Source organism: Lissotriton helveticus, chromosome 2_1 (assembly GCF_964261635.1).
Source record: "Lissotriton helveticus chromosome 2_1, aLisHel1.1, whole genome shotgun sequence".
In the NCBI taxonomy this organism is placed as follows: Eukaryota; Metazoa; Chordata; class Amphibia; order Caudata; family Salamandridae; genus Lissotriton; species Lissotriton helveticus.
In genome coordinates, this window is record NC_136059.1 from 1,086,423,018 (window position 1) to 1,086,449,248 (window position 26,231).

A 26,231-nucleotide genomic window follows, 5' to 3' on the forward strand; every position below is an offset into this window, starting at 1 on the left:
CCTCTAGCTTCAATAAAGGAAAGGAGAATTGCTTTTGGGCAGGGGAAGCTGCATATTAGCAGCTCCCTTTGCCCAAAAGAAATGCTGGCTTCCGTAGGTGGCGGCAAGCCGGCAGGACCGTGGGGACATTGGGGCTTTCCCCACGGTCCTCAACAGAGAGGCCAGGTCCCGGCGGATGGGGTCCCTGGAGCCAGAAGTGGTCTGGGAGGGGGGGTCATATGGCCCCCCTCCCCTTGAAAAAAATGAATAAAATATGTAGATGTGGGCATGCCTCGGAGGATGGGGTCCCCGAGGCGTATGTCAATTAATGAAAGTGAATGTTTTTTTTTCAAATAAGTTTGGAATCACGACCCTAGTGCGGCTTTCAGCGTGGCACCCTAGTGTGAGCATGAAGGGTGCGCCGCTCTCAACGTGGCCCGCTAGTGTGAATACGAAGGGTGTGCGGCTCTCAGCACGGCACTCAAGTACTTCTCAGGTCTTTAAAACACCGAGGGGCATATTCTCAAGGACACATTGCTGAGTTAACGGCACTTTATCACAGAAAAAATGCAAACAGCCCATATCACCAGTTTACCAGTGATAGCATCATCAAAAAACATTGTCACGGATGACCCGACAAATATCGGCAATGAAATGCAAAGTAGGCATTCCCGTGCAAAAAGCAGCGAACACACCACTTTGGTGAAGAGAATACGAAACCGGCGATAAGGTGAATTAGCACCAGGAAGTTTACTCCTGCTCTGACCTGGTATAAAGTTGGACTACAACCTGAAAGGGAGCCCAGCCCACAGCCACACCTGAATGACAATAGAGCCATGGAGTCAAAGATCATGCCGCTCGGACACCCAAGAGTGCCCTGACAACCCACGCAACTACCCCTTTGTCCGCCATCCCCCTGACATCTCCCGCCAAACAAATGTGACAGAAACCTTCAGAAATCTGGAATGTAACAAATCGGCTGAAGTCGCACAATTATAACAATCAAGATGCATGTGAGGTTGGACAAATGAGAATCACAGTCATCTATGGATTTACATATAAAACATTTTATTTACACAAAACAACAAAATAAAAGTAGGTACAGCTATAGCGTGGCATCTCTCGACAATCTGTGAATCACATCCTGCAAGACAAAAAGCAAGATAAGATTGTGCGTCATGCGCCCATCAAAGGTGTGAGAGAGAAAAAGAGAAAGAGTGAGAGAGAGAGGAAGAAGGAGAGAAAAAGTGAGAGAGAGCGAAAGGAAGAGAGAGAGAAAGAGTGAAAGAGAGAGAGAAAGAGAGAGAGAAAGAGTGTGAGAGAGAGAAAGGAAGAGATGGAGAGGGAGAGTGAGTGCCGACATTGCGGACAAAACCCTCACAGCTCACCTTTCCTCCACCGGTATGTGTCCAACCACATGCTGGGACATACTGCAGCCCTCAAGCTCACTCATCTGAAACATAGTATAGAATCAGTAATGGCAGAGTACATACAACGCCTTCATCACTGTGCCGCCCCTGTGCACCCAGGCTGCTGCACCCTGCCGCCCAGAGGTGTCTGCCCACCGCTACACACCCAGGCTGCTGCAACCCATCCATTCCCGCTGCTCAGAGGTGTCTGCCTGCCATTGTGCATCCAGGCTGCTGCACTCCATTCACTCTCTCTGCCCAGAGGTGTCTGCCCGCCCCTGCACACAATCTTTGTCTTGATGGAGTGGTCAAATAAATACATTACAATGATAGATAGATAGATAGATAGATAGATAGATAGATAGATAGATAGATAGATAGATAGATAGATAGATAGATAGATAGATAGATAGATAGATAGATAGATAGATAGATAGATAGATAGATAGATAGATAGATAGATAGATAGATAGATAGATAGATAGATACATAGATAGATAGATAGATAGATAGATAGATAGATAGACAGACAGACAGACAGACAGACAGACAGATAGATAGATAGATAGATAGATAGATAGATAGATAGATAGATAGATAGATAGATAGATAGATAGATAGATAGATAGATAGATAGATAGATAGATAGATAGATAGATAGATAGATAGATGTATATGTAAAAAATATAATTTATTTATGTCATGTATCCTAAAATATAACAATATATAATAATTAGATACCTAATATTCATCCAAATATATATATTGGCACATCCATATATAAATAAATAACCACTATTAAATATATATGTACATATATTTTAAAAAAAGCAGCATTTATCCTATTATGTATCAGTGTGTGCATACATGTATATATGGGAATTTATTATAGTTCTCGTAAATTAGATAACGTCACCAACCATCACATCATTTAGATTCATAATATTATTGTCTCTATAACTACTGATATACATCTAATTTGCAATACAGTGGTTAGGTTGATACAGTGTATGTAATATTTTTGCTTTTCAATATTGTGCATGCCATACACTGGGGGTATTGTGCAGAAAGACATTCCCACTTTGAAGGTACATTTTATATAAAATAACAAGTATCAGGTGTGGCAATGTGGTTCCTAATTGCGGTATTTCCATCACAATTTGGAGTGTCTCAAAACCCATACCCAATTCAAAACTACATGACAAGTTTCTGCCATTTTCACAGCACACATAATGTGGCATATTTATCTGCCACTTGTGCCGCTGTAGCATCACTTTTTCCGACGCTCCAGTGGAGCAAATCACAAAATCATATTTAGCATGTATCAAAAAGCCACTTTGCATGGCTTTAAATGGCCTCATAGATAGGGAGTAAGGCAAGGCAGCACAAATCGCTGCATGGCTTACACTGCATTATCGGGCCTTCAATGGGCATTGCAGTGGGTGTTCCCATGCTACACCCATGGATTTTGACCATTTCCCAGATTTACAAAACCATGTAAACCTGGGCATGCGCCGAAACCTTATGCCTCCCAGAGGAGGTGCAATGAGGAGAAATAACTTTATTTATCCTGGTTTTTCCTATTTCCATGTGATGCATTCTGCAGCACACATAGAAAGAGGAAAAAGCCTCTCAGGATTGTTTTTGTGCAGGAAGGTGTCCAATCATGCCGACAAAACGGGCACAGTGCAAGGGTGCCTTCATTGGCACTGGGCTGATGAAAGATAAATACAGTGCATTCCTAACCTTTTACTTTGACATAGGGCAGTGCAGCAAGGAGTCTTGCTGCATTGCCCTACTACAAATCCCCCTAAATGAGGCCCTATGTGTACAACATTTTCCAATACTAAGCATTTAAAAAGGCAAAGCAAACCATTTTATTAACAAATACAATATGTAAGAATGTTATAGTCAAGGAAAGGATGCGTCAATTAAAAACTAATAAGGCACAAGAGCTTTCGTGTTCCACGTTTTTTCCTTTTATGTGCCAACACATGAGTTTTGGTGGGTTTTGTTTTTTAATGGGATATTTCTCCATCCTAGTAGTTAAACTTAAAGCACCAAACTGTGGAAACAATATGCATCTCATCATTGCTCTAAGCAGCCTTTCCTGATTAAAATGCTGCATGTACATTAATTGCTACTAATATCTTCTGATCAGGAGCAATTGATTAGCAGCTAGGTCTGCTTTCCGTTCAGTAGAGGTAATTCCACGTTCCGGTTGAATATGTTAGGTCGTTCATTCTGCTCTGCTGCTTTAAGGGAAATTAATAATCAATTTCCATCCTGCCCCCTGTAATTTACAGCTTAATAAGAACACGACACATTACTTACCATGGCTTAGAAACGTGTCGCAAAATAGATTTCTCAGCTTTAACTGAAATATTCATTTCTAGCTTTGGTTTTCAAAACCCAGTAGTAAGAATCATTGCATTTTAAATCGACTTTAAAATCAATTATGCAGAATACTGCGAGTGCCTCTCATCCCAAGAGCTCTCCCAGAGCAACACTATTGATCCACATGTGTTAAGCGCATCTATAAACTCAAGACATTCTGTACTCATGTTCACATTTGACCCTTTGCAGACCTCGTGGAACTTTGGGCGAACAAGAGGCTGTCGGGCAGATTTAGCATGCAATTCCTTTAGATTACATTTCAGATTTATTTAACGACAGCCGTCATGAAAAGTGACTGCATTCCTTGCAGCTGGCAAATTATCTATAAAATTCAGTTACTCCTCTGGGGAACAGGAGCTGACAGAAGACCGTCAATCAGAAGCCTGTCGACGACTATCACAAGCCCTGGGTTGGACTGTTGGCTGGCTAATCGGTTGACGATATTTACAAATGTTATGAACTCTTATTTAGTGGTCACCTCTATATATTTAACCCAATACATTTTTGTCTCAATCATTATTTAGACAATTCTTTGTTTCTGATACGTCTTAGTGCTGCTAGTCACTGGCCGCTCGAGATGTCACCTACTGACCTTCTTCAGTTGAAACTGTCACTGCAAAGGAACTTCAGTTGTAAAAATAACAAAAAACTGGGGGGGGTAGATTTCCAATTCCTGGCACATCCCTGCAAATCAGCAGGGTTGCACCAGGAAACTTTCGACACACATCAAAATCCTTGTGCCACCACAGATGCGCCGCATTTACAATGCGGCGCATCATGGTGCAAGGAAATGCAGATGTTATGTTATGTTAAAATTTGGTAGAGCGCAAACAGCTGCCCCAGCAAAGGGGCGTCCCGGCGCTGGTGAACCACATAACATCCAAGAGGACAGAGACTAGGCGAGGACCTAAAGGGGTGGAAATAGGTGGGTTTTCACGGCTCTCCGGAAGGCATACAGATTTTCCAGTGAGCGGATGCTAAGAGGCAGGTTGTTCCAAAGTTTGGCTCCTAGCACTCTGAAGGAGCGTCTGCCAGTGCGAGCCAACTTTGTGAAAGGGATTGTCAGAAGTTGTTGCCCTAGCAAGCGCAAATTGCGCTGTGGCACATAAGGTGTAAGGAGAGGCCGGAGGATTTCTGGGCGCCCAGTCTTAAGGGTTTTAAAGATCATGACGAGGGCTTTAAACTTAATTCGGGACTCGATAGGCAAGCAATGCAGGTTTCGGATTGTGGCTTTGGCCGAGCATCTGCGGGGAAGTCTGACCAGGGTTCTTGCCGCGGTGTTCTGATGCGTGTCGCATCTGCCGTGGTAATGTTGGTGCAGTGTTGTGCTGGAGTTGTGTCGTGGGCGAGATGCAACTCCAGCACTGTGCCAACCCGGCCTATCTTGCACATGGTGCGTCATACCTTACGCCTGCTTCAAGCAGGCGCAAGGTTTTGACGCAGCAGGGTCGGAAAAGTGAATGAGTGAAATCTTGTAGATTTCACTCAGGCACTTATCCGAGGGGTTCCTGCACTGGAACCCCCCCCCCCCCCCGAGCCTGAACGCCCACATGAAACGTGATAAACGTGATAACGAGTACTTGCGCAAGTAACCATTTCAACTCAGAATCACTATTGGGCACCCGATTGATTTATACGAGGCACCAAACTGTTTCGTTCAGATGGCAAGGAGAATCTGTTTCGCAGTTACGGGCACCCCCCACCATTCTCACACAGTCTTCACCATATAATGAGAACGATTTTCACTATTCCAATCACGAGCACCCTCCACGTACAGTTATGTTCATACTCGTTTACATTATGATATTTTTCACTGTGGTCCTACCTGAAAGGTAAAACAAATTTAATTGGATTTGTAGATTATCCCCGGATGAAGGCCAAAATGACCGATATGTATTGGGATAAAACAATGTAAAACATCAAAATGCATGCTGGGTAATGCAGTGAAATGTTCAACCAAGAAGAGGTGATGTTGTGATACAATAATATAATGAACTTTTGAGAAAAACCGAGTACTCTGGTCCTATTATTTGTTCTGAGAAAATTCAAAATTCCCCAGGGAATCATCAGTCAGTGCCCCTCAGGGACTTACCCCACTGAATCGGAATGCAGCCAAGTTAACGCCTCATTCCGCCACTGCTGAAACGCAAGGCTGCACCATATTTACAAGGATATGGTTCAGCCTTGCAATTCCCCCTGCGCTGCCATAGTGCAAGGGTGTCTGTGTGCAGGGAAGGATTGTTTATGTTTAGGAAGATGTCTCTTCCTGAACATAAACAATCCTAAATGCACTGGCTCAGCGAACCTTGAGGGGGCCTCCCCGCAAGGCACATGGAGGGGACCCTTCTGGGCTTAATGAGGAGCTCTGCAGCCAGAGTGCTGTGCTCCCTGGAGCTTGGGGCCTCCGCACCATGGGGGCTGCGGGGGCCTGTGTAACGCCTCTGCTAAAATTCCATTTTGTCACTTTTATGCGTGCTGCTTCACGCAGGACACATGAAAGTCACACATTGGCCTTTTCTTTACAGGTTGCTTATGTACAGGAAGGGGGACCTTCCTGTACGTAAACAATTCATAGCAGTTTGCTTTACATGGAAAAAGCAAAAACGAGGAGAAATAATACATTTCTCTTTGTTTTGCCAAGTTAAGATCAGGTTTTCCCTGGTCTTAATTTTGGCGCTACCTCCTATGTAAGCAGCTTTTGTACATATGGGGCAGCGTCAAAATAAATGGGTGTTGCAGTGGAATGCCCACTGCAACACCCACTGCCCACCCCTTTCACGCTATCCATAGCGTGAAAGGGGGCCTTATTACAAGGCAGCGTTAAGCCACGTTAAGTGGCTTGACGCTGCATTGTAAATAAGACTAAGCCACTATCTCCATCCCAATGTCGGCAAAAGTGATGTTGTGGTCGCGATTGGGGCTTGTACATATGCCCCTGTGTTCGGTATCTATGCTACTGTTCAGATAAAGCCAAATTCCTCAAGATACTCTACATCTGTTCCAAAATTACTGCCCTAAATTAATGTCTGTAGAAAGCTTTCATCTGCATCAAACCTCTCACAGTCACCAAACCTACATTGAGAAATGAAGTTGATAAGAGCAGAAAAGTGGGTACTGTAAACAGTGTTTTCTCTATGGAGAGAGTTTACTATATACCACACTGTTTGTAGATAGTGAAACTCTCATGAGAAATACACCACAGAGTAGTAAAAAGTACCTACTAAGAACAGCATACACACTATGCAACACTTGTCAAAAAAGACACTATTCACTTAAAATACCCAAAGTCTGAAGGTTCTAAAGAGCATACTACATTCAGCCTTAATACTGTGGTGAATACTTTACAGATACCCCATCTTCTAAAGCATAACAAGCACATGTACACAGGATAGTATGTTTTGTGGAAATGGTCATATTGAGACAATTCTGTCTAATAACTCAAGGCTTCTTACAATAATTAGTATCTACTATGTAGACTATTTGCCCTGCTGGAAACTTTTCCTGCAGAAGCCAAAAAGTTATGTGGAACATATAGGAAACGAGTCGTCAATTGTCATCTGCACATGAGTCACTCTTCAATACAAATAATTATAATGTGTTCAATACCTCTACACACTCATGATGCATTAGGAGCACATGCATTTTGTAAACACACCGATTACCTGGAGACAAACTGTACAAAATTCAGTAGAAAAGTAATATGGTAGTTACCTGCCACTATGTAAACTATAAAACAAACTAACACACTCATTAGATGACGTCATCAATGATGTCATTTACGATGCCATTTGAGATGTCAGCAGTGATGCCATAAATGATGTCATAGAACATGCCGTGAATATGTCATCAGTGATGTAATGTGTGAGTTCATAAACAGTGCATGGACAAGGGTGCAAGTTATAGCTGGTAAATTTCTGTGTTTTTTTAGTGCAAAACGTTGATGTTGTCAGTGACCTATCCTCCTAATTATAATGTCACTTTAACCTCTGGTTTTTCAGCAAATTTCTAAGGTTTTTTTTTTTTTAAATAAAAAGGGATATTTTTATCACACCCAACTATAATGTTACTTTAAACTTTGTTTTTTCCAGTGCATTTCTAAGTTTTGTTTTTAAATAAAAATAGTTATTTTTATCTCACGTAACTATAACATTACTTTTACCTTTGTTTTTTTCTGGTGCATATTCTAATCTACAGCTGCGTAAAGAACCACAAGATAATGTCTCCAGTGGCCTTGTGTTTGTGTAATTCTGCCAATGTAATTGATCCTCTCCTTTTTATATTCTGATTGGTCAATGAATGAAAGATCATTGGAGCGCTGCCATCTTCACCAGATACATAAACAAAAGCAGCTGTAAGAGGGAGTACAGCCAGTTTGTCTGCTGAGTCAATCATGATGTACCTTCCCACCAACAAAACTATGGCAAGGAAACCTCCATACTTGAGTTGGAAGATTGGAACAGATATAAGGCCGAAATTTACCTTTTTTCTGTTTCACACTTCCTTTTCGATCATGGAGCCTATCATCCAGGTCCTGCTGCCACTTGACCACTAAGCAAATCAACCCCGTCGTCGCTGGGATCAAAGGTAAGTTTCTATTTTCACTTGTTACCTTTTGACTTGTGTATTTACCTTTGTTATAGACTTGTGCATGTTGAAATCTCTTGTGCGAGCAATAACATAACAATATGTCATTCATGTGTGTGTAAAGTTATCGTATAAGAAATTTAAAGAAACACATCTGTATAATTTATAGAATTATCCTATTTGGTGCTTGCTGCTTTCATGATAATGGACACTTACATAAAAATGGACATCAATCTAACTTAATTTGAAACTATAAAAATCATAAGCATATGCATTACAGATTATTGGGTTAATATAATGTAGAAATTGCTCTAGTCAAAGTGAAATATTTGTTTTAAAATAGCTGTAAATGCAATGTCAGTTCCAAACTTTAATCAATTAATATGTTGTGTAAACTGTTTTCAGTGCCAAGAAAGCAATATCTCTGGCCTTTACTAAAGAGTCTGAAGTTTAGGCAGGCTAAAGTAGCACTTTTTTGCTTGCAGCTGTTACCAGACTCCGATACCCTTCACATTGTATTAAGCTTTTTGCATGCATCTTATAGGCTATCCAGGATTGATTGGCTTCCCATCGTTTTGTATTTATTAAGTTATTGCTGGTGCAATGAGGTGTATTGCCGCAGATCTTGGAGGTTTTAGCAGCTGTTTTGCTCTGTTCACCTGAATAAAGAAAGAAATTAATTAATAATAATAATGTAGACATTGCACTAGTGAAGGTGAAATGTTTTTTGAAAAATAGATGTAAAGTCGATGTCAGTTCTAAACTTTAAACAATTATTATGTTTATCAATGTAACATTTCCCGTTGTCTAGTGCATTTCCTGTATTTTTTATTAAATGTTATTTGTGTCATTATTATTTTAAAGTGCACTGCATGTGTGTGTGATTTTATCTCTTATCAAGCACAAATAAACACATCTGTATTAGCACTTACAAAAATTATTAAAAATATATATGTGGGTATAAGTGTCCATCATCATGATGAATGCTGCACCAAAAAGTAAATGTCCATCACACAACCTTTTTTACTAGTGTATGGACTTTGAAAATTAGACATTTTAAAAAGCTGTTATATTTACTGTCATAATTATAAGGTAAAATATACAAAACACATGTTCATCATTAACACTTCTAGGCATCAAAGAATTGTAAATGAAAAATATTGGCAGGACAGACTTAGTGAAATTGAAATGTTTTCATTAAGAAATTAGATATTTCTCTCAAATTAATGCATTTCATTGCAAAACATAAAACAGTAAAAATAAAAGTGATTGTCACAATTCATGATGTTTGAGTGTTGCCCTGAACTAGCCTCCTAAACAGACTACCAAAGAGGAACCTCCTCAGGAAGGAGCCTCTAGTAGGCACAAAGCAGGCACCACAGGATCTTTCTTGGGAGGGGAGGGTTTGGGTTTGACATGGGTTAGGGGGATGTAACATGAATTTTTCAAGGTTGGGATGCACAAGTCCTCAACAAGATTTGTGAATTGTATCCGATTCTTTAACTGAATGAGTGCAGTTTGGCTGGTGCCATGCCCAAACAGCACCGAGGTAAATAACATCATCTAATCTGGGGCGAGAACTCTCCCCCTCCAAACGCACAGCTAAAATCGCCCGCTGGGCAGTCATCTAATTATACCAAATGTATCCAAAAGTTCCATATGTAATCCATATAGTAAACCCTTTAGTTCAACTCATTTTTCAGCATGTTTTGTTCACACATGGGGTGGTGTTTGCCAATTTTCTCGTTTTCTTATGCTTAAGCTGGACCATCCGAACCTCTTGCAAAAACATGAATAATGCAATTTCGTCTGAGGCAGTGTTGTTTATTTTAAAAGAACCCAATGCATTTCATGCCACTGGAGCCCTTCATCAGGGGTCACTACAATGACAAATGAAACAGCCTATATTACCAATAGGACTGCGAATATCATAATATTAACAAATTAATATACAATGATTTAAATACGCTATGTGAATTAAACATGACCATTCATAATTCCCATAGTAATGATATACATCCTTTACCTGACGTGATGCTCACCCATTCCCCAACATTTCTCTCCCCAGCTTACATAATTCCCAAAACCAATCATCTGTTTTATCACCTCACCCTTGTATTAACATATCTTCATGCACCCCTTCATTCCTTCGTTCTACTTATTTTGCCTAACACACCTCTCTCTAACTTGTTCTCCCCTTCGTTCTCACAGAAGCAAACTCATAACCCACTTTAACCCACTCCATGCATTCACACTTTCCAAATCTCTCCCAGTCGCTTTTTCTCATCTGACACGCAACTTAACTCCCACTACCCCCTACACTTACACAACTCACCCAAGCCAAGCCCATCCTTAAACCGAAACACAACCTCACTTGCTTGCACTACTCACCTCTCGTCTTAAACCACTACTGCCACAAACTAGCATTGCCATCTTTCCCTAACACCTTTCCCGACTCTTCTGTCCACTCACACCCAGTTGAAAAAGATTGCGAAAGATGGCGATGTAAGTTTCTACATGTATATATAAATATATATATATATTTTCTGAAAAAACCATAGGTTTCACACTCGTTATGATTAGGAATTAGCATTTAAAAAACCTTTGAAATTCACTGAAAAAAACATAGGTTTCACACCAGTTATAGTTAGCTGAACATTTTACTCATACAAAAACATTGAAATTCCCACGTTATAGTAAGTTGGACTCACTATAACTCGCGCGCCCGCAATACACTGCTGATGATGTCACATCATTCTTGACATGGTCAGCGACATCACTGATGACATCACTGATGACATCACTGATGACATCACAGCTAACTATAACTGGTGTGAAACCTATGGTTTTTTCAGTGAATTTTAAAGGTTTTTTAAATGCTAATTCCTAACTATAACGAGTGTGAAACCTATGGTTTTTTCAGTGAATTTCATAGGTTTTTTAAAAGCGAATTCCTTACTATAACGAGTTTGTAACTTATGATTTTTAAAGTGAATCAGTACGTTTTTTTAATAGCTGTTTTTTATAACTATTAATTATAATATTTTTTATATTTATTTATTTTTTCTAAAATAAATTTTTCAATGTATTTTTCCTTTTTTTTTTTTTTTCATCATTTTACCTCGGAGCGCTCAGGGTCCGCGCACCCGTAAATGCACCCGTACACGTAGCGAGAGCGCTATACCGGCGTGCGAAAAAATATATAAGTATGTATTTAAAGTAAATAATAATGCAAGACATTCAGGGCCAGATGTAGGTGGCCAATAACCGGTCGGTAACGGCCGAATTCGGCCGTTACTGACCGGTAATTGGATTTTGAGATGTAGGGGGAAAAAAACAGGCATTTTCGGTAATTTTACCGAATCGGTAAATATACCGGTCGGGAAAATTACCGAAAATGCATTTTCGGTATGTAGGTGCCAAGTTGCACATTGACACAGGGCTTTGAAAATCGGTATTTTACCATGCAATACAATTGCATGGTAAAATACCGATGCAGGTGTACATGCACAGGTATTTCCAGATGTGGAAATACCGAATCGTTAAGATTCGGTATTTACCGAATCTGGAAATACTGAATCGGTATTTCCTATTGATTCCTGTGGGCTGTGAAGCCCATAGGAATCAATGGGCAATATCGATTCTGTAATTACAGAATCGGTAAATACCGATTTTAGCAAGGGTGCAGGGGGTGTCACTTTGACACCCTCTGGCACCCCTGTTTTAGGCTTGTGTGCCATATGGCATACATACATGCCCTTAGGGCCCTTAGAGCATGTATGTGTGCCACATGGCACACAAGCCTAAAACAGGGGTGCCAGAGGGTGTCAAAGTGACACCCCTGCACCCTTGCTAAAATCGGTATTTACCGATTCTGTAATTACAGAATCGATATTGCCCATTGATTCCTATGGGCTTCACAGCCCACAGGAATCAATAGGAAATACCGATTCAGTATTTCCAGATTCGGTAAATACCGAATCTTAACGATTCGGTATTTCCACATCTGAAAATACCTACATCTCCCCCTTCATATTTACCACTTCTTAAATACCGTATTGGTAAAATTCGGTATTTAAGAAGTGGTAAATATGAATTACCTACATCTGGCCCTCAGTGGCATACTTATAAAAGTAGTATTTTTCATTTTAAATAACTATATTTTAACTTTAAACGCATTTCCTAAAATCTAACAAAATGTCATGCAGGCGCGCCGCGTAAGCGCCCCCGGAAGCGCCTACGTACGTGCCGCGTAAGCGCCCCCGGAAGCGCTCCGGAGTGCGTAGCGTAAGCGCGTCAAGTCATGTGACCTTAAAATAACACTTTTCATTGGTTGTTAACAGTTTTTTTTACAACTAATGAAAACCCCACCCATTTCCTTCACCACCTCTTTCACTTTGGAGAGAGCAAGACCTGTTCCCTTTTTCACCTCTTCAATTCTTTGGAAATGGCTGCAAGAGCACCAAGCAGCAGTGACTCTGATGAGTTTCTCCATGAGGACCCTCCTCAACCAAAAACGAAAGAGCACTTCATCTGGAAGTGTTTTTAACATTCCAGAAGGGGAGAAGAAAGTAAATGCTCCTAAGGTGGAATGCAAGATATGCCACACTATTCTGTCACGTGGTGACCCCAGAAAAAAATACAGTTTTGGGAACTCCACCATGATAAGACATGTGCAAAGAAGGCACCCCCAGAACTATGCCCGGGAGAGTGTCAGGGACCTGGCACGGAATGCACGGAGAGATGGGGCCAGCACCTCGACTGGTGGTGCAACAGCTTCTGGAAGAGATGGTGAAAGAATGATCCGGAACGTGCAGCCGCAGTTTGCATGCATCAAAATTCTATGCATGGACTGCGATGAACTGCTCTGTTATGGGGAGCAGAGTATTGAACTCATTGCTCGGAAGAGAGAGGAACACCGCTGCCCTCCCCATCCCTAATTTTTCACCTTTTTTTTGCTCCTGTTGAGCAGTTTTGGAATCCCTGGTTTTGTTTTTCCCTTGAAAAAAATACAAAAAAATATAAAATCGTTATGAAAAAGTTAAAAAAAATATAAAAAGAAAAGAAGAAAAAAAAAGTTCTTTTAAGAACTAACTCCAATTCTCCAAAAAGAGCTACATTCTTTACAGATTTTGCAATTCTTTTTTTCTGAGAATGTGTACTGAATATATGAATGAATGAAATTAGTGAATGAAGGGGAGAAAGTGACAGAGCGAACAAGTGTCAGAAGAGGAGTGAGAGAAAGTGAGTTGTAAACAAGAGTGAGTTGAAGTGGAGTGAACGAACGAGAGTGACAGGGAGTGATGGAAAGAAATGAGTCAAGGTGAAAAAAGGGGATTGATATTGAGGGAAAGAGGGTGAGGGAGGATAAAGTAATGGGAGTGTGAGTAAGGCTAGTGGAGTGAGGAAGAAGGAAGGTGGAGTGAGTGAGAGTGAGTTGATGACAGCGAGGTTTTGAAGATGAGTGAGGGTGATTGAAGGGAAGTGAGAATGAGGGGACAGAGGGAGTGAGGGTAATACAGACGGAGTGAGAGGAGAGCAGTGAAGAAGTGAGAGGACAGAGGGAATGTGAGAAGGAGTGAGTGAAGTGGAGTAAGGTGAGTAAGGGAAGGGGAATGAGTGAATGAGCGAAGGAAGGGAAGTGAGGGGAAGGAAGTAAAGAAGGGGGATTGAAATGAGGGGAGGGAGGGGAAGAGGAGTGAACATGGGGAATGACGATAAGTAAGGGAAGTGCAGTAAGGCAACGGGGGTGAGGGAGGGTGAGAGAAGAGCAGTGACGTTGAAGAAAGAAGAGTGATAGACGGTGGATAAAGGCGAGTGAGCGTACGACAAAGGGAATGAGGGAGTGAGAACATAGAGGTAGTAAAGGAAGGAGAGAGAGAAGAAGGCTAAGTAAGGGAGCATAGAAACATAAATAAGGGAGTGTTCGTGAGTTAAAGGGAGTGAGTGTGAAGGAAGGGGGAGTGACAAAGTGAGGGGATGGAAGGAGGCAGACTAACAGTGAGAGAGTGAGGGAAGGGGAGTGAGGATGTGAGAGGACAGAGGGAGTGAGAGAAGTAGTGAATGAAGTTGAGTAAGGTGACTAAGGAAAGGGGAATTACTGAGGAAGCAAAAGATAGAAAGAAGGGGAAGGGGACTGAAGTCGAGTGACTGAGAGCTGGTAAGTGGTGGAGGGGAGAGAGGGGAAGGGGAGTAAAGGAATGGGGAACGAGAGGTAGTGAGGGAAGTGGAGTAAGGAAACGGGGGAGAAGGAGAATGAGAGAAGGCCAGTGAGGGTGCGTAAAGAGGGGTGATAGAGGGTGGATAAAGGCAAGTGAGCATGAGACAAGGGGAGTGAGGGAGTGAGGAAACAGAGGGACTGAAGGAAAGAGTAAGAGAAGGAGACTGAGTGAGGAACCATAGAAAGCTAAGTGAGGGAGTGTTCCAAAGTTATAGGGAGTGAGCGTGACGGAAGAGGAGTGAGAGAGTGAGGGGACGAAGGTAGTAAAGCTAAGAGAGAGGGAGTGAGGGAAGGAGAATGAGGATGTGACAGGACAGAGGGAGTGAGAGAAAGAGTGAGTAAAGTGGAGTAAGGTGAGTGAGGGAATGAGGGAGTGAGCGAAGGAAGAGATTAGAGGGGAAGAGGACTGAAGCATAGGTACTGAGAGAAGGTGAATGGGGGATGAAAGTAAAGGGAAAGGGAGAGAAAGATAGGGAATGAAGGGTAGTGAGGGAACCAGACTAAGGGAACGGGGGTGAAGGAGGGTGAAAGAACGGCAGAGAGCATGAGTAAAGAGGGATGAAAGAGGTTGGATAAAAGTGAGTGAGGGTAAGACAAGGGGAGTGAGGAAGTGAGAGGATAGAGGTAGTGAAGGAAAGAGTGACAGAAAGGAACTGAGTGAGGGAGCAAAGAAAGATAAGTGAAAGACTGTGGGTGAGTTATAGGGAGTGAGCATGACAGAAGAGGAGTGAGAGACTAAGAGGAGAGAGAGAATGAGGCTAACAGAGAAAATGAGGGAAGGGGAGTGTAGAACTAAGAGGACAGAGGGAGTGAGAGAAGGAGTTAGTGAAATGGAGTAAGGAGAGTAAGGGAAGGGAAAAGATTGAAGGAGCGAAGGAAAGGAAGAGAGAGGAAGGAAAGTAAAGCAGGAGGTCTGAAAGAAGGTGAGCGTGGGAGGGGAGTGAGAAAAAGGGGAGTAAACATGGGGATTGAGAATAAGTGAGGGAAGCGCAGTAAGGGAACGGGGGAGTGGGTGAGAGAAGAGTATGAGGTTAAGGAAAAGAGTGTTGAGAAACATAATTTTGTATGTCAAACTTACCTTATAAGTATTGTAAACTTAATTACATATTTTCAGTAAATTTAATTTCTGTGGAAGAGAAAAAAAAGTAAGTTATAATATTTATAATATATATTTCACAATACAAGAGACAAAGCAGGAGATTATAAGTCATAAAAGGGTAGTAAGAGATAAAGTAGGAGTGAAGGACGGAAAAAGGAAAACAAAGGAATGGTGAAGGTCAGAGAGAGTGAAAAAGAAATAGAGGGAGAGCAAATTACTAAGAGGATAATAAGATGGATACATTCAGTGACAGAGAAGAAGAGAAGGAAAGAGAAATGAAGTGAAGGTGAGTAAGATACTCTAGGAATGTGCATTAGGAAACTAAAGGAAGAAAGGAGAGTAAAGAAAGGGGAGCGAGTGACAGGGAAGCAAGAGTGAGTGAGGGTGGATTTATGACAATGAGGGATGGAAGGTGAGTGAGGGTGAATGTAGGGACATAAGACAGTGAGTGGACAATGGGAGTGAGGGTAACAGAGAGGGAGTGAGGGAAGACAAGTGAGAATATAAGAGAACAGAGGGAGTGAGAGAAAGAGTGAGTAAAGGGGAGTAAGGTGAGTGAGGGAAGGGGAATGACTGAGGGAGCAAAGGAAGGAAAGAAGGGGAAGAGGAGTGGAGCAAAGGGACTGGGAAAAGGTGAGTGCGCAAGGAGAGAAAGAGGAAGGGGAGTTAAGGATGATAAATGAGGATAACTGAGAGAACCGGAGTAAGGAAACAAGGGTGAGGGAGGGTGAGTGAAGGGCGGTGAGGTTGACGAAAGAGGGAAGATAGAGGGAGGATAAAGGCAAGTGAGCATGAGACAAGGGGAGTGAAGGAGTGAGGACATAGAGGTAGTGAAGGAAAGAGTGACAGAAAGGGACTGAATGAGAGAGCAAAGAAAGCTAAGTGAGGGAGTGTGGGTGAGTTATAGGGAGTGAGCGAGACAGAAGAGGAGTGAGAGACTGAAGGGACGGAGAAGGTAAGGCTAAGAGAGAGGGACTGAGGGAAGGGTAGTGAGGAAGTGAGAGGACAGAGGGAGTGACTTAAGGAGTGAGAGAATTTGAGTAAGTTGAGTAAAAGAAGAAGAATGAGTGGGGGAGCGAAGGAAGGAAAGAGAGGGGAAGGGAAGTGAAGAAGGGAGACTGAAAGAAGTTGAGTGTGGGAGGGGAGATAGGGAAAGGGCAGTAAACATGGGGAATGAAAATAACTGAGGGAAGTGGAGTAATGGAACGGGGGTGAAGTAGACTGAGAGAAGGGCAGTGAGGTTGAGGAAAGAGGAGTGATAGAGGGTGGATAAAGGCGAGTGATTGTAAGACAAGGGGACTGAGGGAGTGAGGACATAGAGGTAGTGAAGGAAAGAGTGAGAGAAAAGGACTGAGAAAGGGAGCAAAGAAAGGTAAGTGAGGGAGTGTGGGTGAGTTATAGGGAGTGAGCGTGAGAGAGTGAGAGGACCGAAAGAGTGAGGCTAAGAGTGAGAGAGTGAGGGAAGAGGAGTGAGGATGTGAGAGAACAGAAGGAGTGAAAGCAAGAGAGAGTGAAGTGGAGTAAGGTCAGTAAGGGAAGGGGAATTATTGGGGGAGAAAGGAAAGAAGGGGAAGGGGAGTGAAGTAGAGTGACTGACAGCTGGAAAGTGGTGGATGGGAGAGAGGGAAAGGGCAGTGAAGGAATAGGGAATGAGGATAAGTGAGGGAAATGGAATAAGGGAAGGGAGGTGAGGGAGAGTGAGAGAAGGCCAGTGAGGGTGAGTTAAGAGGGGTGTTAGAGGGTGGAAAAAGGTGAGTGAGCGTAAGGCAAGGGGAGAATAATATATATTTGATAATACAAAATACAAAATAATTTGTACAACATGTAATATGGTTTATTTTTGCTGTTCTCAGAATATATTGAATTTCACTTAAAACAGTGACTTCAATACTACTCATCATATGTCAGCGGGCAAAAAAAACACAATCAAAATGATTGTGTTTAAAAAACCCATACAACATTTTAATAAATAATGTAAAATTTAGAAAAAACATATCTTAACTCACTTTTGATCCACATACTTTTCCACGAGGCCAAATAGTATATGGAAAGTCCTTTTCTTTGGAAATTACTCAATAGTATTCTTAATCTCCCATTTACCCGAGTTTCTGAAGGAAAAGCTCCAACATCTTTTACTTTATGAAACAATAGTTATATTTCCACCTTTGGCTTACTTATGATTAATATTTCCTATAATACTCACATTACACACTACGTGATACACTTACACTACCTCTATGACAAGTACAAGTTTTTTATTATCTTGATCACTCTCACTCGCAAAGTAATTTTGAACAGCAAAACTAAAGTTTATTAACTGCTCCAATCTTCATAGGCCAATTACCTTCCCTAAAATTTCGGTTGTAAGAACACTAGGTAAGAATTTTGTAAGTCAGAAGGCAAACATTGTTTGAAAGTCAATTGAGTATCATTACAATTACTCCAGCCTTTTTGACATTTTAAATAAGCTGTGTAATGTCCTGATGTTGTTGAAGGACCATCATGGTAAATAATTGCTGCAGTTGCAAAGGTTCTTCCTGAAATTGATAATTGAGAAGACACAAAATTTTTAATTAAAGTTGTCAATTTAGTTCCATCAGGTCTACATCGTTGGAACATTAAAATTACATACTGTCCATATCTTTGTATAAATAATGTTGATAGCATTGCAGATTTACATTGAGTACAGACCATGTTTTGATTTGCTTCTCTAACTAGATTTTTAAAAGACACTGATTTGCAGTCTGGTAAAGTCAAATATATAAATCTTTCAGTGTGTATTGTAGTACTACTTGAAAAGGAACAATTGTCGCAGTCATGCTGCCATTTATAAGAAAGACCAAAAAGATTTTCTACATCTACACCTTCATCTTGCAATACAACAAGCATATACATTAGAAATTCCTGAAAATCTTGCTGAATATTCTGTGAAAATTGATTTAGACCAGAACATATGTCTAAAACATTTCGAATTTCAGAAACACTTTGTATTTTTGTTCTATCACTGCTACATTTCTCAAACACAGAATTCAACAAAGAACAAAATCTTTGATCCCGATTTTCAACAATCTGTTCTTGTAAACTTTGGAGAAAAAAAAACAACATTAACCACTACATAAGCATAGCAGTTGACACCAGATCTGTTTTCAAACTGAAATCCAAAAACATCTTTAACTGAATCCTTTTCCTTTCTGCTTACAATTACTGGTTCATCAACTTTTTTCTTTTTGCTACAACTTCACTACAATTTTTCTCATTTCTTCTTTTTCGGCCTACTACACGCTTTTCAAATAGAGGATATTGATGTAAATTTGGAGCATACTCTCTTCTTAACCTATTATATTCTTTTACACAATTTACATCTGCACTAATCTTTGTCTCATCAAAATCAATCAAGTACAATCCAGATAAAGTTATTACTCGAGATAAAGCAACATATGCCATACCCTCCTTGAACACAGAACTTCCAATATTCACCACAGCACTATCTACACTTAAACCTTGAGATTTATGAATAGTCACTGCATATGCCAAAGAAACAGGAAACTGTTTTAGGCGGACATATACATTTTTCACAAGCAAAAATCGGGCAGAACAACAACTGATTTGTTGTACTTCTTCAATACCATCAAAATGAATTTTTATAAATTCAATTCCATCGCTATTTCGGTAATTCACAAAATCAACAACATGACCCATTGCTCCATTTACTAAACCTCTTTCTACATGTAAATTACGTCGTAAAATTATACGACAATTTAAAGATGCATACAGAGTCTTTTCCAAACCAGCAGTTTTAGATATTGTCTTCTCTAAAGAATCCAATTTCGATTTCAACTTTTCTGACAAAATAATAGTTGCTCCATCATGCTCTATTTTATCAATAGCTTCCAGTTTCACAATCTCGTGATTTTCTAACTTTAACATTTTGTTGTTGAAGATTGAACATTATTGCACTGTTGGCATCAAGCATATGACAGATTTGTTTTCAGGAATTTTCTTAAAAATATTCTCTGGGAGAATGTTTTCGTTTGGAAACAAATTTGAAATTAATCGTGCATGTAAAGCTGCTTGCCCATGCTCACTTACTTTTTCAATTCTTACATCTTGTAGAATATTTTCATAATCTTCATTCTTTGCCTGTCGCATATTTTGTAGCAGTTCTGCATATTTGAAATTTAACCATATGTTGACATTTCCAATGCTTCCTAGGCACGTCCTTGTATCTTCATGTATAAGCAATTTAAACACTGGTTGTTCTTTCACTGGAGTTAGCTGCAGTAGATCTCCAAAAACAATGATGTGTTTGCCTCCAAATAACACATCATACTCTGTTTTTAGAATTTCTTGCATTCTTAAATGCACAAAAGCAAGCATTACATTTGATACCATGCTTACCTCATCGATGATAAGAAGTTTCATTTTCTTTAGGACTCTTGAAACTTCACAACAAGGTTCTCCAGATAGCTTGTGGTATTGTAATTTATTATCATGCTCTACTGGCAGCATCAATAAACGATGTAAAGTAATCCCTTTAATGTTATGTGCTGCCAACCCAGTTGGAGCGGTAACAACACAAGACAGCGATGACTCCGTTCTTTTCTGCAGATAAGTTGCAATTGCTTTAATCAGAAAACTTTTTCCAGTTCCAGCTTCTCCACTCACGTACAGTCGGACAGGTATAAATGATGTACATGAGCAGTCTTTTTTCTCATGACATAAACCATGCTCAATCTGTTCTGTGACTTCGTCATATATTTGTCTCTGTTCAACGTTTAGTTCTTTTTCCAAATCTTCTAAGTCAACTACATCCTCCTGAGCTTGTTCCATGGCTCTTTCCACTTCATCCATGGCAGTGGCAGCTTCATTTTGGATAATTGGTCCTCCGAGTGGATCCTGACTCAATGAAGCAGAACTCTGACTGTCTTGAGAACTGTCTCTAGCAATCTCTGCTGCAATTGTAGCTTCTTGCTGTATTTTCTCGTTCAACATTTGCAGATAATTTGAAAAAACAGGACATTCTATGGTATCCTTGTGTAGACCGGACAAGTGGGTCAGGGATGAGAGAAACGCCAGGTTGTTGAGGTAATGATGGTTTTATTGGGATTTCACGTTTTGTATTTAACATTAAAGTCCTCCTGGTTCTGAATGTCAGTCTTTCCCTGGCAAACTGACTCGGATCCGTTTTGGCGTTCTGTTGGTTTCCTGCTTGGTTTTCGGTGTGCGGTTCTGCTCTGCGAGGTCTGGTCTGTACGTCGACTTCCCAGGCTCCGGTTTCCCATGTAAAAGAAGACCAACAGAGAGGGGGCCGTTAGTTCTATTGTCGTCTGGGGTTGTGCACCTCGGGGCCAGGTGTAGTGAGACTGGGGATCACCGGTGACAACGTGCATCTAGCGGTAGTCGGTGTGGCGAGTCGTGGTTACAGACAGTGAGGGTATAAACGCGGGGTAAGGGAACGAGAGGAAGGGAAAGACGAGGGAGAACGATTATGGGACTATGTACACTTTTTACACACGCTTGCTTCCCACCCAAGCCGCCATACGCCGCCGTACCTTGGAAAGCCACACACCTCCCCGGGAGCGTGGCACGGCGGCTCACGGGGTCGTTGGCCTCCTGGCTCTCCGTGGGACTCTTCTCCGCTTCCTCCTGGATGTTCTTCGGGCAATCTCCGTATTCCTTCGCTGCAATCTTCAACCCGCTCTCCAACTCCGCTCCTCGCCTTCTCCACCGGGGTGATGTCACACGCCACAAACAACACTTCCTGGGGTTTATCCAATCCGGCTTTGCTGACGTTTACGGAAGGAGGGTTCTCCTCCTCAGTGAACGCCCAATTAAAGGCGCCGTGTTCCTCTTCCTCAAGTTTGTCCTGTTCTGGTTCCCAGGGGTCCGTCTGCAAGGAAGGAGGCATCACAGGGTCAGTTCCGGGTGTCCACCACTCCTCGTTACACTTTGGTTGCATTGAACGAATCTTCATAACTGAGAAAATGTCCAAGTAGTTTCTCTTCTGTACACCATGGCTTAAAGAGTTGCAAAAGAGCTAAGTAATAAAATTCCCTTTTGTCTGGAGATTCACAACTCAATTTCCGATGATTAATCAAATGGCCTTTTCTTTGTTTCACCAGACAGCCTTCACATCCAATTACAGCATTTACACCTTTATTGATATCTTCTGTGACGTTCCTCTTAAAAGTATAGGTTTGCAGAACTTCATAGAGACAAACAGTCTCAAGATGACTACTTCTATTTGGATAGTATGTATCCAACATGTTTGTCTTCAAAATATCTGTACTGTTTGGTTCTTTCTCCGCCAAATACTCTATTTCTTGTACAGATTTCAAAACTCGGTTTCGTGCTGCAGCAAGACCTAGACTCGCCCAAATGATTGTTCTTGATTTGGCATATAGACTTGCTGATGATAACCGATCAGAACATTCCTATGCTCCAATTTCTCGATGCGACAACATCTTCAGACTGTAACTGTATAATTTCTTGCTTAAACTCTTTTCATGTGAAATTTCCTCCCACATTTCCTTCAGTTCCGTCTTTTCTGATTTTGTGATGTAAGACGTCACATATCGAGCCACAGCAATAGAGTTGTCAGCAACATATTGAATATCCATGTTAGCATTCCACATGGACAAAATGACTGGGTTGTAGTCATTTATGTAGTTGGACTCCTCATTTCTTCTTAGTTTGTATGGGGCAGATTTATGATGACTGGCGCATCCCTGGGGATGCGCCAGTCATCCTGCGCCGCTGCTCCGCCACCCATGGTGCGCCGCATTTATAATGCGGCGCACCATGGGGCAAAAACGGCACAGATGCGTGACGCATCTGTGCCGTAAAGGTGGCGCATTGCTGGAGCTGCGTCGTAAGCGCGACGCAGCTCCAGCAAGGCTCGGGGGTGCCCCATCTCCACAATGCTGCGTCAAGACCTACGCCTGCTTCAAGCAAGCGCAGGGTTTTGACACAGCATTGTCCTGAAAGTGATTTCACTCAGCCACTTTTAGGAGGCGTTCCTGCGCAGGAACGCCCCCCCTGCGCCGGAACGCCTCCTTAAGGCGCAGGGCTTTACAACGTGACGCATCTCCTAGATGCGTCACGTTGTAAATAGGGCGCATTGTTTGCGCCGTCGTTGCATCAAATAAAGTGACGCACCGGCGGCGGCGCAAGGCCTTCATAAATCTGCCCCTATGTATTTTTAGGTGATTTTCTTGTCACAGTATGTCGTAGAGAAGACATACAATTGTTCACTCTTCCTTTCGATGTTACTGGAGGTGGAAATGCAAAACGACATTTTGTGTAGAACTTGTCTTTGGATTTGTATTTTCGACGACAGTATTTTCCACAACGATGGGTTTGAAAACGTAAAACTTGATGTCTTAAATTGTTTTCTTCTGTACTTTTTGGAGCAGCACATGTAGAATACTGTTCAATGAAACTCATCACTTTCTCATCTGCATCTTTAATCCATAGCAGAATATGTATGTGAGGAGCACCTCTTGCTTGATACTCCTTTCTCCAAAAGAAATCCAAATCCTCTCCAAGCGGAGGATTTTTTTTGTTTGTAATAAAATACATCATAGCTTCAAACATATGATTGAAATACCTGCATACATTAACTGGGTCCAAAAAGCACAGTTCTCCAGGTGTCTTGTATTCAATATTTTCAATGTTTTTATTTGCCTCTTGTAGAAATTGAAGTAATTCTTCCAAAGCATACTCAGCACAGCTAAGAGTGAGGAACCATGTAGGAGTTCCTAGGTTTCTTAGCATACATTTCAATTCCCCATGACAACGGTACCAATACTCGTTAGTACCACGCTGACATGCCATGAGATTAATTAGCTGAGATTCCAAAACACTGTCTTGCAGTTTCACTTTATCCATAAAGTCCCTTGCCGAAACATTTTGTAGATGTACTCCACTTTTTACTATATGGTTCACCGCATAAGAAAGTCCAGACAAGTCACTCTCAAACAGTAGATGGAACAGATATGGAATGCATTGACGAAAACTTGGATCTTCTGTATATAATCTTAAAGTCCGGTATTCAGATGCAGGAATTTGAACAGGTCAGTCGTCATATCGTCCACCTTGACCTGTTGGAAATAACTGTGGAAAACAACGAGCTTCCAAACTTTCTTCCCATACACTAATGGGACTTCCTTTTGCTTCTTTCATTTGAAACAAGTCAATAGCATTCCCCAATACTTCTTTGGAATGCAATGGATGAACACTATAATGTTCATAAATGTATTCACTTCTAGAGACATCAACTTTTTCAATTTGCCCAGCAGAGAAATCACTATCCTCTTCTACAGTTGTTTCCTCTTCTCCTACGTATACATTTTTGTAGTAGTGATTATTTTTTACCAAATACAACGTTGCCTTTATGACTTTCTTAACATCCACTAATTCTTGCCAAATTTTCTTACTCTTTGTCGGAACACCATTAACTAGAATAACCAGAGGTTCCTCTTCTACTTTTTCTACACCAATTGTATCAATATTTTTCTTAAAATCTAGAGGCAAATAAACAACTCTTCTCTTTAATCCTCTCTGTAAATCTGAAGGAGGCAATTTCCCTGTCGTAGGCTCCATGCGAACAATAGCCTGAAAAGGATGCACACATTGAATCAGAATAGACTCAAAGGTATTTAAATCCATCAATTCAGAAGGAATGTCTACCAACTCCAGATTATTATGAACAGCTCTAGCAGGCATTCTGTTTTCATTTAATTTATTATAACAATATTTACAAATACGTTGATCAGAACCCAAATCAAAACAATTTTCTACCAACAAATAAGTTGCAAAATGCTTCCACTCATTATTATTTTCCATTTCACTTTTTACATATAAATCAACTAATCTAGTCTGATTCTTATAATGAGTTCGTCGACAACACACACAAGTAAAATTAGGCCTTTCACTTGAATTGACCTTAAACTTTGTAATTTCATGGTCAAATTTTTCTGTACTTGAAATCTCTACTTTCTCTTCCACATTACCTTCTATTACTGTATCAGTTTCTGCACTGTCCTCTTTTTCACCAAAGTAACAAAACTCAATTTCTTCACAAATGTTCTTCACATCTAATTCAGTTCCATGCAAAAGAGCACTGTTTAACTGTTTTAGCTTAAGTGCTGGACTTTTTGCATAATACAACCTTCTCACTAATTTCCTCACTTTATAATGATGCACTGCTAACATCCTAAAATGGTGAAAAACACTCTGACATATCTTTCTTGAATGACAAGCCAGTGAATGCCCATGCAACCCTGTTTTTTCTCTCACTCTACAAGGATCTAACTCTTGCAAAATTTTCATTTTTTGTTTTAGACTTTTCTTAGTATATGTCCGTAAGAAACTGAGAAACAAATCAATTGAATCCTGTCGCACACTACAAATACTACTGCAATTCCAAGTATACACTGGAGCCTTAGGACATCTCCCTAAAACTTCATCAGCTAACACCTCTTCTGTATTTCTAGGCAAATGTTTTATTTTTCAACCTGACAACCGTCCTTCACCTCATATGCTCGACCACTGGTGTCAACTGCATGCACCAAATCATTATCCTGAAAGTAACTTTCTTCATTAAAAATGGCTCACAACTTGAACTATGCTTCCATTCCCCAGAAAAAATATCACAAAAATTAGTCCGATTAATTACTCTTTTCCACTTACATTTTGATTTGAACACATTGATTACCTTATCTAGTGTACGAATTCTATTAATTACTAAACAATATATTTTATTTTTCACTTTAAATGCTTCATCCATAATCTTTTCCATGCTTTTTTTTCTTGTAAAAAGCTGTCTTTTTTTGATACATCTTTACGTTTTATAATAAATTTGAAACTATTCTGTTATAAAACATTTGTCTACGAATTTCAATAAATTGATTTCTTCTTCTATTGCTATAGACAATATCATCTAAACAACAATTGGTGCTTGCTGGTCATCCTAGCACTCGGCAGCCTTTCTTGTACATAGCGTGACAGTTCTGGAAGCGAGCGCTTCGTTTTTTAATAATTCCTGTTAGCTCTTTCATTATTTACTGCCTCATTTCTTAGTCCCTGAATTTAATTCTTAGCGCTTACCTGCACTGTAATCGTATTTACACCGCCGTTTGAGCGGGTCCTTAGCTGCTGCATATCGCCGAATCCGCAGCCATCTTGGGGTAGGATGGTACACTCCATGGGCACCATTTTGGTCAGCGCTTCAGTGTCCCAGGCAGACTCACGAACCGCTATATAAATCTGCAATAGAAACGCGCAGTGGGCGCATCAGAATGGCGCCGGAATCGCGCCAGAGTCCAGCCCGTCTGTGCCCGTCCGGGCCCAGGCGGGCTTAGGGCCAGGACCCTTGTTAAAATCATTAGGGCTCAGTATTACATATACTCGTGACGACCTTATGTCATTACGACCCTCCAAAAAGACGACCTGCAACTACATTTACAGAGGAGCAAAACCTTTTTCCTATTGTGAGGTATGTTGCTCGCCCCAACCATCTAAGGGAAAGAGCTCCCTGCAA